Source organism: Palaemon carinicauda, chromosome 37 (genome assembly GCF_036898095.1).
Source record: "Palaemon carinicauda isolate YSFRI2023 chromosome 37, ASM3689809v2, whole genome shotgun sequence".
NCBI lineage: Eukaryota > Metazoa > Arthropoda > Malacostraca > Decapoda > Palaemonidae > Palaemon > Palaemon carinicauda.
Genome location: NC_090761.1, coordinates 20,242,327 through 20,258,043, shown reverse-complemented (window position 1 = coordinate 20,258,043; position 15,717 = coordinate 20,242,327).

Below are 15,717 nucleotides of genomic sequence, written 5' to 3'. Positions count from 1 at the left end.
CATTTTCCCCGAGTGTTTTCCCATAAAGGTGGGAAGATGTTTAAGCAGAGGGCATTCCGGGAACCTATTTTGGGAAAAGCCCTCGATACACTTCTCTGAAATACAAAAAAAAAAAAAAAAATATTTTCCAGCAAAGAGAGAGAGAGAGAGAGAGAGAGAGAGAGAGAGAGAGAGAGAGAGAGAGAGAGAGAGAGAGAGAGAGAGAGATTGCGTGTGTGGGTTGTAATTGAAATTGTAAGCAATTTCTGTAACTGTAATGAGAGAGAGAGAGAGAGAGAGAGAGAGAGAGAGAGAGAGAGAGAGAGAGAGAGAGAGAGAGAGAGCGTGTGAGGGTTGTAATTGAAATTATAAGCAATTTCTGTAACTAGTTATGACAGAGAGAGAGAGAGAGAGAGAGAGAGAGAGAGAGAGAGATTGTGTAACTGTTATGAGAGAGAGAGAGAGAGAGAGAGAGAGAGAGAGAGAGGATAAAACCTTCTCATTGGTTATAGACACAAAATATAATTTTCTTTTTTTCATTTCTCCCTTTCTATCTTTTTTATATTTTCATTTAAATTCCTAATATAACCCGACTCAATCGTAATATATATATATATATATATATATATATATATATATATATATATATATATATACTGTATATATAAAGATAAATTCTCTCTTACTGGTATAGTAAAGACTTGGTTTTTCCTTAGACCCGATTGAGTTATAGGAGCCGTTCCCTTAATTCATAGTTCTTTGTGTATAATACAGACATATTTCAAATATATAATTTCATATATATATATATATATATATATATAATTTCATATATATATATATATATATATATATACATATATGAACAAAGCCCTAAGAAGAATATTGGGAGTTAAATGGTAGGACAGGACTATAAATAAAACTATAAGAGATTACTCGAGTGCCATATGTGGATGAGTCATGGTGAGGGGTAGATGGAGATGGTTTGGGCGTGCTCTTCGCACTCCCAAAGAGAGATTAGTTCACCAAACTTTTCACTGGGCTCCACAAGGCACTAGATGAGTTGGAAGACCCAGACCTACATGGCTGAGGACTATGAAGCGTGAAGTCAGAGATGATGAATGGAGCAGTATTGAATTAAAAGCTCAAGATGAATACGACTGGCGAAATCTAACCGAGGCCCTTTGTGCTAATAGGTGTAGGATGAGATGAGATATATATATATATATATATTTATATATATATATATATATAATATATATTATATATATATAATATATTATATATATATATGTATACAAATACATATATATATATATATATATATATATATATATATATATATATATATATATATATATATCAGCACTTATGTTACATATACATCCGCTGTATACTGCCTATATAAATTGTATTTTGACACACCAAACAACAAATATCTATCAATATCGAATTAATTCACTATTTATATGTGTGTATAATAATAATAATAATAATAATAATAATAATAATAATAATAATAATAATAAAAGGAAATCGCCTTCTTCAAAATATTTTTCATCCGTTCCTCAAATCATAACCCCGAGTACCAGTGACATGACTTCCTTCACACTTTTTATTCCCCATCCAATCGAATTTACTTCACTTGAATTTGAGAACTGCGGTCATGTACCTGTATAAAGACAAGGGTCTTTTAAACTGGAACCTTTTCATACGTTCTTGGTAGATATGATTATAAATCAATTAGAATTATCACAATAAAAAAGGTTACAATCCTTGTCAGAAGTTACCATATTTCGCTGGAACTGATCAAGGAATTTTATTCGTAAACTTGATTGCATCATATTGCAATTTACAACAATTAAGTTGCCTCTTTTAATCTTAATTCAATAACTCTGTAAATCTGTGAAATTTCTTTTTTCCGATTCATTTTAGAGATGCTATTTATAAATATCAAATACCTCTAGATTCCCTAAATATCTATTTTAAAAATATATATCTGCCATTTCTCAGTTTTCACTTTCATCAATTTACGAAATTCAATCAAAACTATAGTTCTAACTGTTCAATACTTGGATACAATAACAAAGCTCGATTTATCTTCATCAACAATGTTCACACATTCGAAATGTTCAAATATTCACAATCAAATGAGATCCTCACTTGTCATGTTACCATTAAACATAATAACCAAACATGAAGACCTATAAAAGTAGAATAAAAAGAAAAAGACAATACATAAAAAATTTCCCAGCTGTATTTTTATGTATTGTCTTTATCTTTTTAGACAATACATAAAAATACAGCTGGGAAAATAAAAGACATACTGTATCTGGGAAAAATACATAAATGGTAATCAGCTCTTCTACAAGGACAGTCCAAAATCAAACCATTGTTCTCTAGTCTGTGGTAGTACCACAACCTCTCTATTATGGTCTTCCACTGTCTTGCTTGAGGATACACTCGGGTATACTATTCTATCTTATTTCTCTTGTTGTTGTTGTTTTTTTTTATATGGGAAAGATCTATTTTAATGTTGTTACTGTTCTTGAAATGTTTTATTTTTATTGTTCATTAATCCTCATGAAGTTTATTTCCCTCATTATTTTCCACACTGGGCTATTTTCTCCTGTTGGAGGCCTTGGGTTTATAGCATCCTGCTTTTCCAATTAGAGTTGTAGCTTAGCTAATAATAATAATAATAATAATAATAATAATAATAATAATAATAATAATAATAATAATAATAAACAACGTCAACCATGCTATGAAAACTTACTGACGTAAATGCGCCAGTCCTCACGAATCCTGAAGACAGACAGAGCCATGAATCAATCAATCTCACACTTCACACCTAAACGACAAACGGCCATGCCGCCTTCAGAAGGATTATTCTAGCTTCGCAGAGAAGAGGAAGAAACTTTTCAGTAACGGTGCATTGTGGATTTACAAGGAAATCAATAGTTCAGATACTGGAGTATGATTACTATTCTTTTATTATTACTAGCTAAGCTATAACCTTAGTTGGAAAAGCAAGATACTATAAAACCTAAGGCTCCAACAAGGAAAAATAGCCTAGTGAGAAAAGGATGTAAGGAAATAAATACACTACAGAAGTAATGAATATATAATATCTTAAGATCGGTGCTAACGTTAAAATTAATCTATCACACAAATCATGAAGAGAGACTTCTCAGCCTGTTTAACATAAAAGCGTTTTCTGCCAGTTTCAACCTCTGAAGATTCACCGATTCATCTGCCTGATTAGAAAGATCATTCCACAATCTGATAACAGCTGGAATAAAACTTCTAGAATACTGTATAGTATTGAGACATACGATGGATAAGGCTTGACTGTTAGATTCAACTGCATACCTAGCACTACGTACTTTCCAGTTAAATAAAAATGGGATTAACAAAACGCTAAGAATATTTTATATCCTAAACCATTTACTTTCTTATAAAAAATGTATTCAGATGAAGTGAGCTAAGGGATTTCTTAAGTGAGTTTTTCAAAAAACCCAATTTCAACGTGCATGGTGTGTTAATACACCCTATGATGGTTGTATTTCAGTCATTTACGCAAAAAAAAAAAAAAAAAAAAAAAACACTTTGTTGAACCTTAAGATTTCTAGAGATTGGAGGATCACTACAAATAACTTTGGCCAATGTAAAGTAAAATACATGTTCAAACTCTGAACCCAATAAGAGCAGTACTCCACGAACAGTAGTACCTTCATATAATGTAACAAGTCTCTTTTAAGCGTCACTAACTTTTCTGGGCTTGGATAAGTTGAATTATACTGGGGTAAAAAAGTAACACAGTCAAAAAGTCGTGAATAGTAAGCTCTTTCACCAGGGCTTAACGATTTTTCCCATTACTACCAACCTGCTCCTTGAAAGTAACATTTCAGTTTTGAAATTTGACCGGATAACAACAGTATACCCGTATTTTACTGACGTTGACGTACCGTATTATAGGAGTTACTACATTACGTTATATCGTTAAATTACAGAAGTACTGAAGGCACGTCGTGACACAACTCCCTTAAAGGCATGATCTCAATTTCCTCTATCCTTTACAAATTTTCAGTATTTGGATCAACTTCCGATGATTTTATTCTACCTGATATGAAATAGTTTCTATCTAGTTTTTGTGATTATTTTACTTTTACCACTAAGTTTTGTGCTTATATCATATAACAAGTTTTTGAAATCTCATAAATAAACGGCCTTCCTGTCGAATAAAAAATCCTAAACGATAATTTCAACTTAGAATTGTATGCCAACCAATATGATAGTAGTTCAGTATATCGAATCACTTGACTTCTGTTGCATCTGAAAGACAAATGTTTTCCTTATACAAAGACCATTGGACAGGACATTTTGCACTAGTATCTAAATGAAACCCAGTAGTTTAAAAAATAGGGAAAGGTTGGGGTGACAGAAAGAGAGTTGGACCACAATTAATGGACACCAAATCGAAGGTTGTGGGAAATAACCCCTTTTCAACTCGGGTTTTCCAATTAGAGGTGAACTAATAGCGGGTCCGGCAACTGCTTGAATGAGTGATCACCATTGACCATACACACGAGATTCCAAGACCTTCAACTAAAGCTTATGAAAGTCCTTGGGAGGTCTGTCGGAAGCACCAAAGGATTTCAATGTGGCTTTAAGAAGAATAATCAATTAAATTTCACTGTCAGTTTAGTCGTTCATCTTTGCAATTCAAACACGAAGAACAGGTGTAGTTATGACAAACACTAAGCTTTCAGGAATAGACTTTTAAAGATTCAAAGGCAGCCTCACGACTGGCAGAAGCAAGGGACAGTGACAGTGCCCTAGCAAGCAGAATAATGGGCCAGAGACTGACCATATATACGTATGATCACCCCACTCTCTACCCAAGCTACGACCAGGAAGGGCCAAGCAATGGCTGCTGATGACTCCTCAGATATACCTATATGCTCCCACCAACCTTCCTTAGCTCACAAACATGGTGAGGTTACAGCCACAAGAGAAACTAACGAGTTGGAGCGGGACTTAAACTTCAGTCTAGCGATCACCATACAGGGACGTTCCCATTACGCCACCACAACCGTTTCCTAACAAAGCACATATGGATGTATAAAACTAATCGTGAAAGATCATTTTATTTCTGTTGGATGTCAAAACACAATTGCCAAAAACCAGCCTTAGCGTCAATATCACAAAAACATTTGTGATATTCTTCTTTCGTCCTCCTTCAGTAAACATATATCAATTGGGTTTTAAACCAAAAATGAAGAGACTTTTAGGTCTATCAATCGAGATCCTAGTGCGAGTATCTCCATTGGCTATTTTCCTAATTATGAGCACAGGTTCGACACATTCTTTAGAGAGAGAGAGAGAGAGAGAGAGAGAGAGAGAGAGAGAGAGAGAGAGAGAGAGAGAGAGAGAGAGAGAGAGAGAGAGAGAGAGAGAGAGCAATTATTCAATTGAAAATTAGTCTGAAGATTCTAAAGATAAAATCCTTATACCTATATTATGCAAAGTCTGGTAAATATTAAAGCCTAAATTGTTTCTTATATCAGACGCTTCGCCTTCATATTCTTATTCATGGGAAAATAAAAACTATTTCAATGATAAATTTCCGTTGTATTTTTTAACAGAATGGCTAGAATTCCAAACCAAATATTTATATTTCAATTAAGTTTACTCATATTCCCTACTTGAATGATTTACGTACCTTATCTCGGCTTACCAATAGAATGCTGGCATATGCTTCAGAAAGATTTAACTTTTCTGTAACTTGATTTACCATTTTCTATAACTTTTCAGAAAAAAAGTATAGTTTTTTTTTTTTCATTAAAATTGGAAATGGTTTTCAAGGCATGAAATACAAAGAACACGAGCACCACGTCGTGATATAACCATATCCCTTCTCAAAGAGTTATAATCGATACAGGACTCATTGAAATCCTCAAATGCTGATTTCCAAATGCTCAGAATTTCTACCGGTTACAGCTATATACTGTATATATCAATTATAAGAAATACATAATTCTTTACTGGTTAGACCTGAATCAAATAAAATGCAATACCTAGATTTTTCAAACACTAATCTTCCGGTTTTTTTTTCTATTCCCCTTCATAAAAACATACAATATTTCATATATGTGACAACTGGTGCCTAATCATATCCCTTCACAAAGAATTATAATCGATAAAAGACTCTTTGAAATGTTCAAATGTTGATTTCCAAATATTCCGAATTCTTACTGGCTAGATCCAAATCAATTATATATAATACCTCGACTTTTCACTCTTTGATCTTCCATTTCTTTTAATTTCTATTCCCCTCCAAAAAAAAATGTGATTAATGGTACCATAATTACCATTTCTTCAGCCAGCCAGCCAATTTTTACCGGCTAAATCTACAGTAAATAGAATAAATGTAATACCTAGACATTTCAAACTCTGATCTCCCATTTATTTTCTATTTCCTTTCACAAAAACAAGAAACATGAGGATCCCGTAAATGTGAAAAATGGTGCCATAATTACGATTTCTTCACCCAGCCAGCCAGCCAGCATCAGCCATTCCTCTTGGAGAAGCCAGAACGTACGACCTGCGAGACAAGAGGGTTTTTCAACTTTAAAACTTTAATCCGCCTTCGAACAAGGGAGGTTCGGGTCAACTTTAAATCTCGGAACCGGCTCAAATCACATCGCTGCAATACAGTATCACGTCAGTGGAAACCTACGTTCATCCACGATAGGTAAATACAGGCAGTTACAATTACATATGTGTTTGATGAGTACTGGAGGATAAACGATAGAGTAGATTACAGCTGAGATGACCTAGTTGCACGCATACCATAAGCAGTTAACCTCTGAGACAAAAGTTCATTTTGCCATATTCTTGATTAGACAAACTATAAGTCAATGTAGAGTCCGGCAATAGTAAAAATGAAAAATCTAAAAATTATGTTTTTTTCAGGTTTCTGTTCTTTTCTATTGTTTCAATATCATTATAACTAACCGAGTCTCAACTTTCCTTACTTGGGACTTCCAATATCTTGAATTTGGATTTGGTAATAAAAATGTCTTGAATTTCACATTATAAAAGTAAAAACAGGTGTTTATTTCAGTCGAAAGTATGAGCAGCGAAACAAGGGTGCAGAATCTATCCGAAACCCTTTGACAACGAAGAGGTGTAAACACCTTTAAGTCCGTTGCGCGTTTTATTATATTGTGGCACATAATCGTACCTTAGTTCTCAGAAAATCATGATTTCCAGGTAATACATGTATAATGAACACGTGACAACATAGTACATGTATTGCATCTATAATGTTCATAAATTTACTAAGATTAATATGGTTAATAATTCCTTTGACAATTATGACCAACACAGCATTGATCATTCGTTCTGTAACGTTAAAGTTGGTCACTACCTATAGGCTACCATAAGTTTACCAGTATCTGGCCTGGTCAATGCCCGGATTGGTACCCACAAGTGAAATGTCAGAAGCTGTTGCTTCGTTAGCTTCCCTGGTCATCTCTATTAGTATAGATACCCACCTAACATTATCATCTTCAAAATTATTGCACCTGGAGTTCTACGCCAACCCTGATACCAGCCATACTATAAGGTTAAGTTAGGTTTGCAGAAATTTGAATAACTGCTGACTGTGCGAATCACACTCTTCCTTTTGAGAAAAAAAACTTAGGAAACATAAAAATTTCGTCTTAAACACAACAATGGAATAGAAAAATAAAATACATATCAAAATCAATAAAGGCAAACTGAGTTTCATGAAATGAATGTTACGATGTTCTAACTTTTTCCTAAAGAAATAACAAGCATTGACACTGAGCCATATTCCGCCATATGAGACCAGCCTCTTCTCTCTTAACAAATCATCGTCAAAAATCGTACAATAATCATTCTCAGCAAAGGAAAGGAAGTAATTCCAAAATGAATTCCTGGTTATCACGATTGCCGTACATGGATGCTAAAATCCAGAATGGGGCGTGGCTTCGCGTCTTGACGGGAAACAAATCCGCCAGTTCACAAAACAATCTATTCAAACAAGGAGTTTTAACTTTTTGTTGAGCAAACGGTCAGAATCAGCGCCGAATTTACCACGGATAAATGAGTTTAGGTTAATTCGTTATACGGTGTAATTCGCAGGGCAAACTAATATCACATTAATGATCAAATCAATATTTCTATCATAACTTTCAAATTATTAACAAGAGCAATCAGAGACTTCTGACCTCAGCAAAGGGTTAATGGAGTCGTCCATGGCCTAAGATATCTGTGGTGAACATTTCCTCAAAATCCGTCAATTTGTTTCGATGCAAATCCGGATCACCTATAAAATCTAATAGGATCGTCCATGACCTTCGATCTGTCGGTGGTGACAATTTCATCAAAATTAGGTAAATAGTTTTGACGTATTCCTGTCCACAAACAAAAACACAAACAAATAAATAAATAAAGCGACACGATTTTATAACCTCCTTGGCGGAGGTAATAACCTGATATGGAATTATAAACCTAGCAACCAGTACCTTATATTTCTCAATCATTAGGTCTCGTAAAACATCTTTCTTGAAACAGGTTGTTCAATACACTTCCCGATAAACGTTCGTATAAAGTTCGCGAGGAAGTAACCAGTTAACTTTAATAAATATCATGAAAACACGTTTTTGGAGAATATCTACATGCATACATATCGACATAAGCTCCATGTCCCGTGTCAGGATGCCTGAAAACTTTAAATCAATCAATCAATCTCCATGTCCCGTGTTCAATCTAAAAACAGTTTTCCACATACACTGAACAAGGAATTGAACGCACTTAAACTGTAGTGAAATGGTTTTCTTATCCAGATGTCCTCTCATAAGTTATCAAATCATAGACCCGTTCTCCTATCTCACGGATAACACAAAGAGAATCATTATAAATTACAGAATATCCATTGTAAAAAAAGACGTTTTATTGTTAAAATATCCAACTGTTAAAAATTTAAATCACATGAACAGGAATTACTCACTAACATGATTCACATTGGGATTCACGAGAGTCAACTGTTGCTATATACGATGAAAGTGAATTCTGACTTATTCAGTGTCACAAATGTGGCAAATATCCTGAAGGACGAGATGAGGATAAAATTATGAAGCAATGAAAGGCATTCTCCGTTAAGGATTTCCACTATAGATGGATTACGCGATTTTTGAGCAAAGCACAAACTCTTACTCCACAATCTTGGAGAACTGAATGTAGTTGAGATCGAATTTCAATCTTCAATCACCCAAGAGAATGATGATAATCACGGTATTGACTTGGAACGTGATCTCTCTCTCTCTCTCTCTCTCTCTCTCTCTCTCTCTCTCTCTCTCTCTCTCTCTCTCTCTCTCATGGCAGTCCTAAAATCGGTTTAAAAGGAGAGCTGAATGGAAAATGGTCGTTATAAGGTCCAAAATCCCATTCGGGTAGATCCTGAAACTTGCTTATTGTTCCAGACCCGCAAATAGCACTTCATCAAATTATGAGAGAGAAGTCATACAAAAATGTTCAATTTTACACTTACTGGTAAAAGAAGTTATGGGCTATTCTTCGACTGAGCAGTATTTCAAATCTTTTCGATATGCCTGGCTTTTTATCAAAACAAGATATAAGCACAATAGAACAAAACAGAATAAAAAAAAAAATATTCCAAAACTGAGATAAAACGAAATCCAAAATAATTGCCAGTAAAATCATACTTCAGACTATTATACTTTTTAAATGCACAAAACAAATACCTTCAGTAAATATAAATAAAACTGAAGAAATTTTTAAAAACATATGAAGTTTCAAATACCAGTATGTAATGTACTTTTCGATACAGTTACGGTAGATACCGCGAGAACCACTCCAGATTCACCTATGATAGCTCCTAGACTTGTTTAACATTATAAAGAAAACAAGGATTGTGTTCGGTTTTTGGCATTTAATGGTGATTGATTAAAAGAAAAAAACTGCTTTCTTCACCTTTTCAATTAGTTAACTATTCTCATAGGGATTAAGAAATATATTGATGTTGTCTTCGCTCAAACCAACTGTCATTTTAAAGATATCTCATATACTTTTATAACAAAAATTTTGTGAACTAAATCCCAGCTGATTAGTTCATGTATAACTTTCTACTTATTCTCCTACAATATCTTTGCCTTTCCCAACCTACAAAAGAACAAAACGATAGCAAAATGGTGTTAAATCTGCGTCATTTCACGATTACGGTACCTGGCCAAAGTTACTGCCTTCGTGCAAGGAATAAAGTTAATTCGAATTTAGACTATATTCTCTCTTATCCTTGAGCAAGTCAAAGGAATAAAAAAAAAAGAGAAAGCTCTTCCAAAGAACTACAAGCAAATGAAAAAGTCAATCACGGAGGTTAAGCAATGTTTCTTAATCAGAAGGAAATAGCCATAAAATTTCCTGGAACAGCATTTTTCTTAACATGGGATGGGGTGGGTTGTAACGGGACGGGGGTGGTTTGGAGTGGGGTGGGCAACTATTCCAGGTAATCAAAAACGCAGCGAAGCCTTTAAGTAGGTCATTATAGCTCCTGACAGAATCATTTCCAAAGCCAACTGGGAATGAACTCTGCACTAGCAAGATTTTCCAAGTGTAACATAATACACAATTTGTCTGTGTGTGTGTGTGTGTGTGTGTACAACAGCAATGCACGTAAGATACTGTAATGTTTGATATCATTATTTACAAATCATACTCTCCTCATCCCATCGGATCGTATGCCCCCTTGCACAAACATTCTAAAGCCTGTTTTAAGTTTGAATAAAAAATATCACGTAGTTTCTGTACATATTTTCTGCTCTACTCTTCAATATTGTTGGCTTTATCCTCCCTCCAAAGAAACTGTGCCGCCATAAATAATGACTCACATTCTTCCCCAACACTTCATCCACTCACCTTTATTACTTTCGCTTACTCCTCAATTTCCCCATCTTTCTCTTGTAGTTTTCTTCACCCATTCCACTCATCTTCTCCATCGTTATCCCTACATTAAGGGGTCGGTTGCCTGATGTGACCTCTCCAATGCCTTCGATTAAAGGCATCCTTTTATACCAAACTACTTCTCTCCATATCGTTCTTCATCTTATCTCCCCAGTCTTCCCCCATTCCACGGTTTCCACTGTACCTAACAAATCTACTTCAATTTATTCCTCGTTTTTCTATCCCATCACATAATTACTGCATTCCCTCTTTATAGGGAGTCAGACTTACACAATTTTACAGGCACTCTATTCTACAAACTTGCTTATCAATCTTCGGCCTCTCCCATTTCTATTATCAACAGCAATCAAATATTCACCTGCTTTCTCCTACATGCCACGATCAGAATTTTCATTTCGTGAAAATTTATGACTACATTTAGTAATCTTCTAACAGTATAGTTCCAGTATTGGTTTCATCAGCTGGTAACCAAATTTACTTCAAAATAGAACTGATATTACCATTACATACATCAGCTTGGTCTAATAACAAGTCTAGGACAACGTAACGTAGAAAACGCTTCCATCAACATTTGTAATCAAGTAACAGCATACACATACATACATACATACATACATACACACATATATATATATATATATATATATATATATATATATACATACATGCATATATATGTATACAATATATACATACATGTACATGACCATTTATCACTAACACTCGTGATGATCATTTATCCAGATAAGTAAAAAATACCTCTTAATATCGAATTTGTTCTGCCTCGGGATCAAAAATCTCGTCAGCCAAGGATTCGAACCCTGACCCAGTCAAAACCGAAGTGACGGCCGCCCTACAAAAGCGCGGATTTAAAAAGATTAAAGAGTTCGAAACTTACCCTTAATAGTTACAAAAGTGCGCCAAGATTATTCTCTTTTGACTAGCTATTTCAATAAGTTTCATTTCGTGTATCTTAATGATTCAAGTGTTCACTGTTGTGGTGGCCAGTTGATTACACCTTGATGTTCTCTTAATGATTCACTAAGTGTTCTCTGTAGTTATGGCCAATTGATTACATCTTGATGTTCTCTTAATGATTCGCGGTGTTCACTGTTGTTGTAGCCGATTGATTACACCTTGATGTTCTCTTAACGATTAACTGAGTGTTCTCTGTTGCTGTGGCCAATTGATTACATCTTGATGTTCTATTAATGAATCACAAAGTGTTCACTGCTGCTGTGGCCAGTTGATTACACCTTGATGTTGTCTTAATGATTCACAGTGTTCACTGTTGTTGTAGCCGGTTGATTAAACCTTGATGGTCATTCAGTCTGTTTTTATCCTGAGCTGTGATGCACTGTCCAGTATGGAGTTTCAACTTCCAACCCCAACAAAGGCAAGAAGAGCTTAAAGCAGTATGGTTTTATATATATATATATATATATATATATATATATATATATATATATATATATATATATATATATATATATATATATATATATATATATAAACAGTTGATAGCACACTGACTAATGAATCCTTATCGTGGCGATGTACAAACAAATAATGTACAGGTCGACTTAGAACTGACAGCACAAACTCTGACGTAATTACTCTAATGCAATATGAAAGCAATCATGACAGGGTAAAAAAAAATAGAAAGGCAGCAAATAAGTGGAACAGTGAAAAGAAAGGCAACTGATAACTTGACGGTAAGGCCTTTAAAGATATTTAGAATTGAAATATAAAATTCTCTGACAATGAACTTTAATCTACAGATATACGATCGATTGTGCAATCATTATACAGAGAAAGGCGAAAAGTGTATCCAGTATTACCTAAAACTCATCAGGAACTAGACCAGGCTCTTAATTCTGACTACTTCTACAGCCAAAGGGGAAGATTTTATCCTTGAAAATAATCCTGAGACAGGTCTGGTTATTCTTTCATATACAAGCACTGCTGAGATCTTCGTAGATGGGACTTCTTTCATCAGCTGCACTGTGTGCACTTCATACATGGATTACGTACTGGACATTATATTCCGTCAGGGTATGCCTTATTAACAGGTCAATCTGAGGAGATTTACAGTATAGAAATATGTGGACGTGTTTGACTGATATTTGTTCAGCTAGGAATCTGTTCCTAAAGTCCTCAGTAATACAGGCAGATTTTGAAGTTGCCATGCTCACTATCCTTATATTTATACATATATATATATATATATATATATATATATATATATATATATATATATAGATTAGATATATATATATATATATATATATATATATATATATATATATATATATATATATATAAAGTATATATATATATATATATATATATATATATATATATATATATATATATATATATATATATCCAACGATAGTCAGTAAATGTTGCAGATTTCATTTGGGACAAGCATGGTGGTGAATTTAGAATCTGGGACTAGGTAATGAGTACAAGGACAACAGCAGTGACATTGGCCAATGGCTAAAATTATCGCCTGGATTGCATTTAATTGACCCTAAGAAAGTTAAAGATCGCTTTGTGGATGAGCTTTTGCGTTTTATAAAGGACTGCAAGGACAAGCCTGCACTGAGATGCAAGAAGAATATACTTATATACTTTAAAAATAGTATTTTTCTTACTTAAAAATCTTACTTCCACCTCCCCGTGGTATGCAGGGGACAACAAATGATATCATCTGGTCAACGGGAGAGGTGAGCGATCGTTACTATTGTTATTGTATCATCATTAATAGCTACGCTACAACCCTAGTTGGAAAAGCAAATGCTATAAGCCCATTAATCTCTAACATGGAAAAATAGCCCAGTGAGGTAAGGAAATAGGGCAACAAATAAACTGTGAGAAGTAATGAACAATTTAAATAAAATATACTAAGAAGAGAAACATTAAAATGGATCTTTTACATACAAACTATATGAATGTATGAACAGTCGGACTTAGAGGCGAGTGAAAAACACACTTTTGACTTTTATATTTTGGCGTGCTTTTGACAGCAATATATCAGCAACGTTTGCCGCTCTTTTGATAAGCCAATCCACGCTTTCGTAAAACGCCGCAACTGATCATAAAACAAGTAAGATATACAAAGTCACCAACGGGTCATAATGGTGGAGATGGGTTGTTTTCCATTCTACATACAAATTCTGAATTAGACAGGAACATGTAAGAAAGTGTCTTGATCAACATTTACCTCTCTGTGACCAGATGACAAAAGGGGTCGAATATTTCTTCAGTTCGAATCCTTGGCCAACCAGAAGCTCTTGTCAAAAAAAATGAATTTCCCCTTGAGTATTGGATCCCGAGGAAGAACGAACTCAAGATTAAGAGGTATTTTTAGCTTATCTGAATACGTGTACATGTAGTTAAATATTACATAAAGGCATATAAAATATTTACATATAGGTTATACTGCATGTGTATAGGATAGATATATCTATATATGCATCAGAAACTTGAAGCCCCACTAAAGCCTTTGAACATAAACTAATTACAACTCAAAGAGCTATAGAAAGAAAGAATAGTGATGGGAATAACAGTGAGAGAGAGAAAAAGAGCAACATGGATAAGATAGCAAACTAAAGTAGAGGATAATATAACAACTTGTAAGATAAAAGAAATGTACATGGGCAGGACATATATTGAGAATGACAAATAACAGATGGACAGTAAGAATACCATAGAAAGACCATAAACAGACGCGATTAGAAGAACATGTCTGAGGCCATTCTCTTGCAGTGGACTAGCAACAGCTGATGATAATGATGATGATATATAATAAATCAAATATATATATACATGCCTATTCAGTAAAATACATACTAAGCATTATATATTCATGTATATATATATATATATATATATATATATATATATATATATATATATATATATATATATACACATATATAGATACTGTATATATATATATAAATATATATATACATATATATATGTGTGTGTGTAGACCTCTCTCTCTCTCTCTCTCTCTCTCTCTCTCTCTCTCTCTCTCTCTCTCTCTCTCTCTCATATATATATACATATATATATGTTTGTATATATATATACATATATGTATATATATATACACATATACATATACACACACACACACACACACACACACACATATATATATATATATATATATATATATATATATATATATATATATATATATATATATGAGAAAGAAACACCGTTAGAAACATAAGCAGGGATAGAAAACGAAACTAACGTTTTCTACGTTACAGTAATGGCTTACTGATGGAGATGTTGCCGCATGCGAAATGGGGTCAATGTCGACACACTCCAAGGCTATGAAATGACAAAGTAAATGAAACTGACAAATTTCAAATGAAGTAATTCACATGAACGCAAGGTAGTGTTCACGTGACAGACATCGTTTTGCTTTGAAATGAGTTAAGTTTAAAAATGAGCTACATTCAATAAAGTGCTACAATCATATACTTAAAAAAGCCTCTTCATTTCAGTTGCTTTCTGGGAGTTTGTCAGTAAAGATACATAACAAAATTGCACAGAGGTAATACCATTCTGCATTTGAAATAGCCGTTATATATTGGCTTGTAATCTGAACGAACACTTACGTGCTATTCTTCGACATGTCAAACAGAAAAAAAAAAAAAAAAACTCTAAGCGAAGTTGAGTCTGGTCAGTGTTTGGATA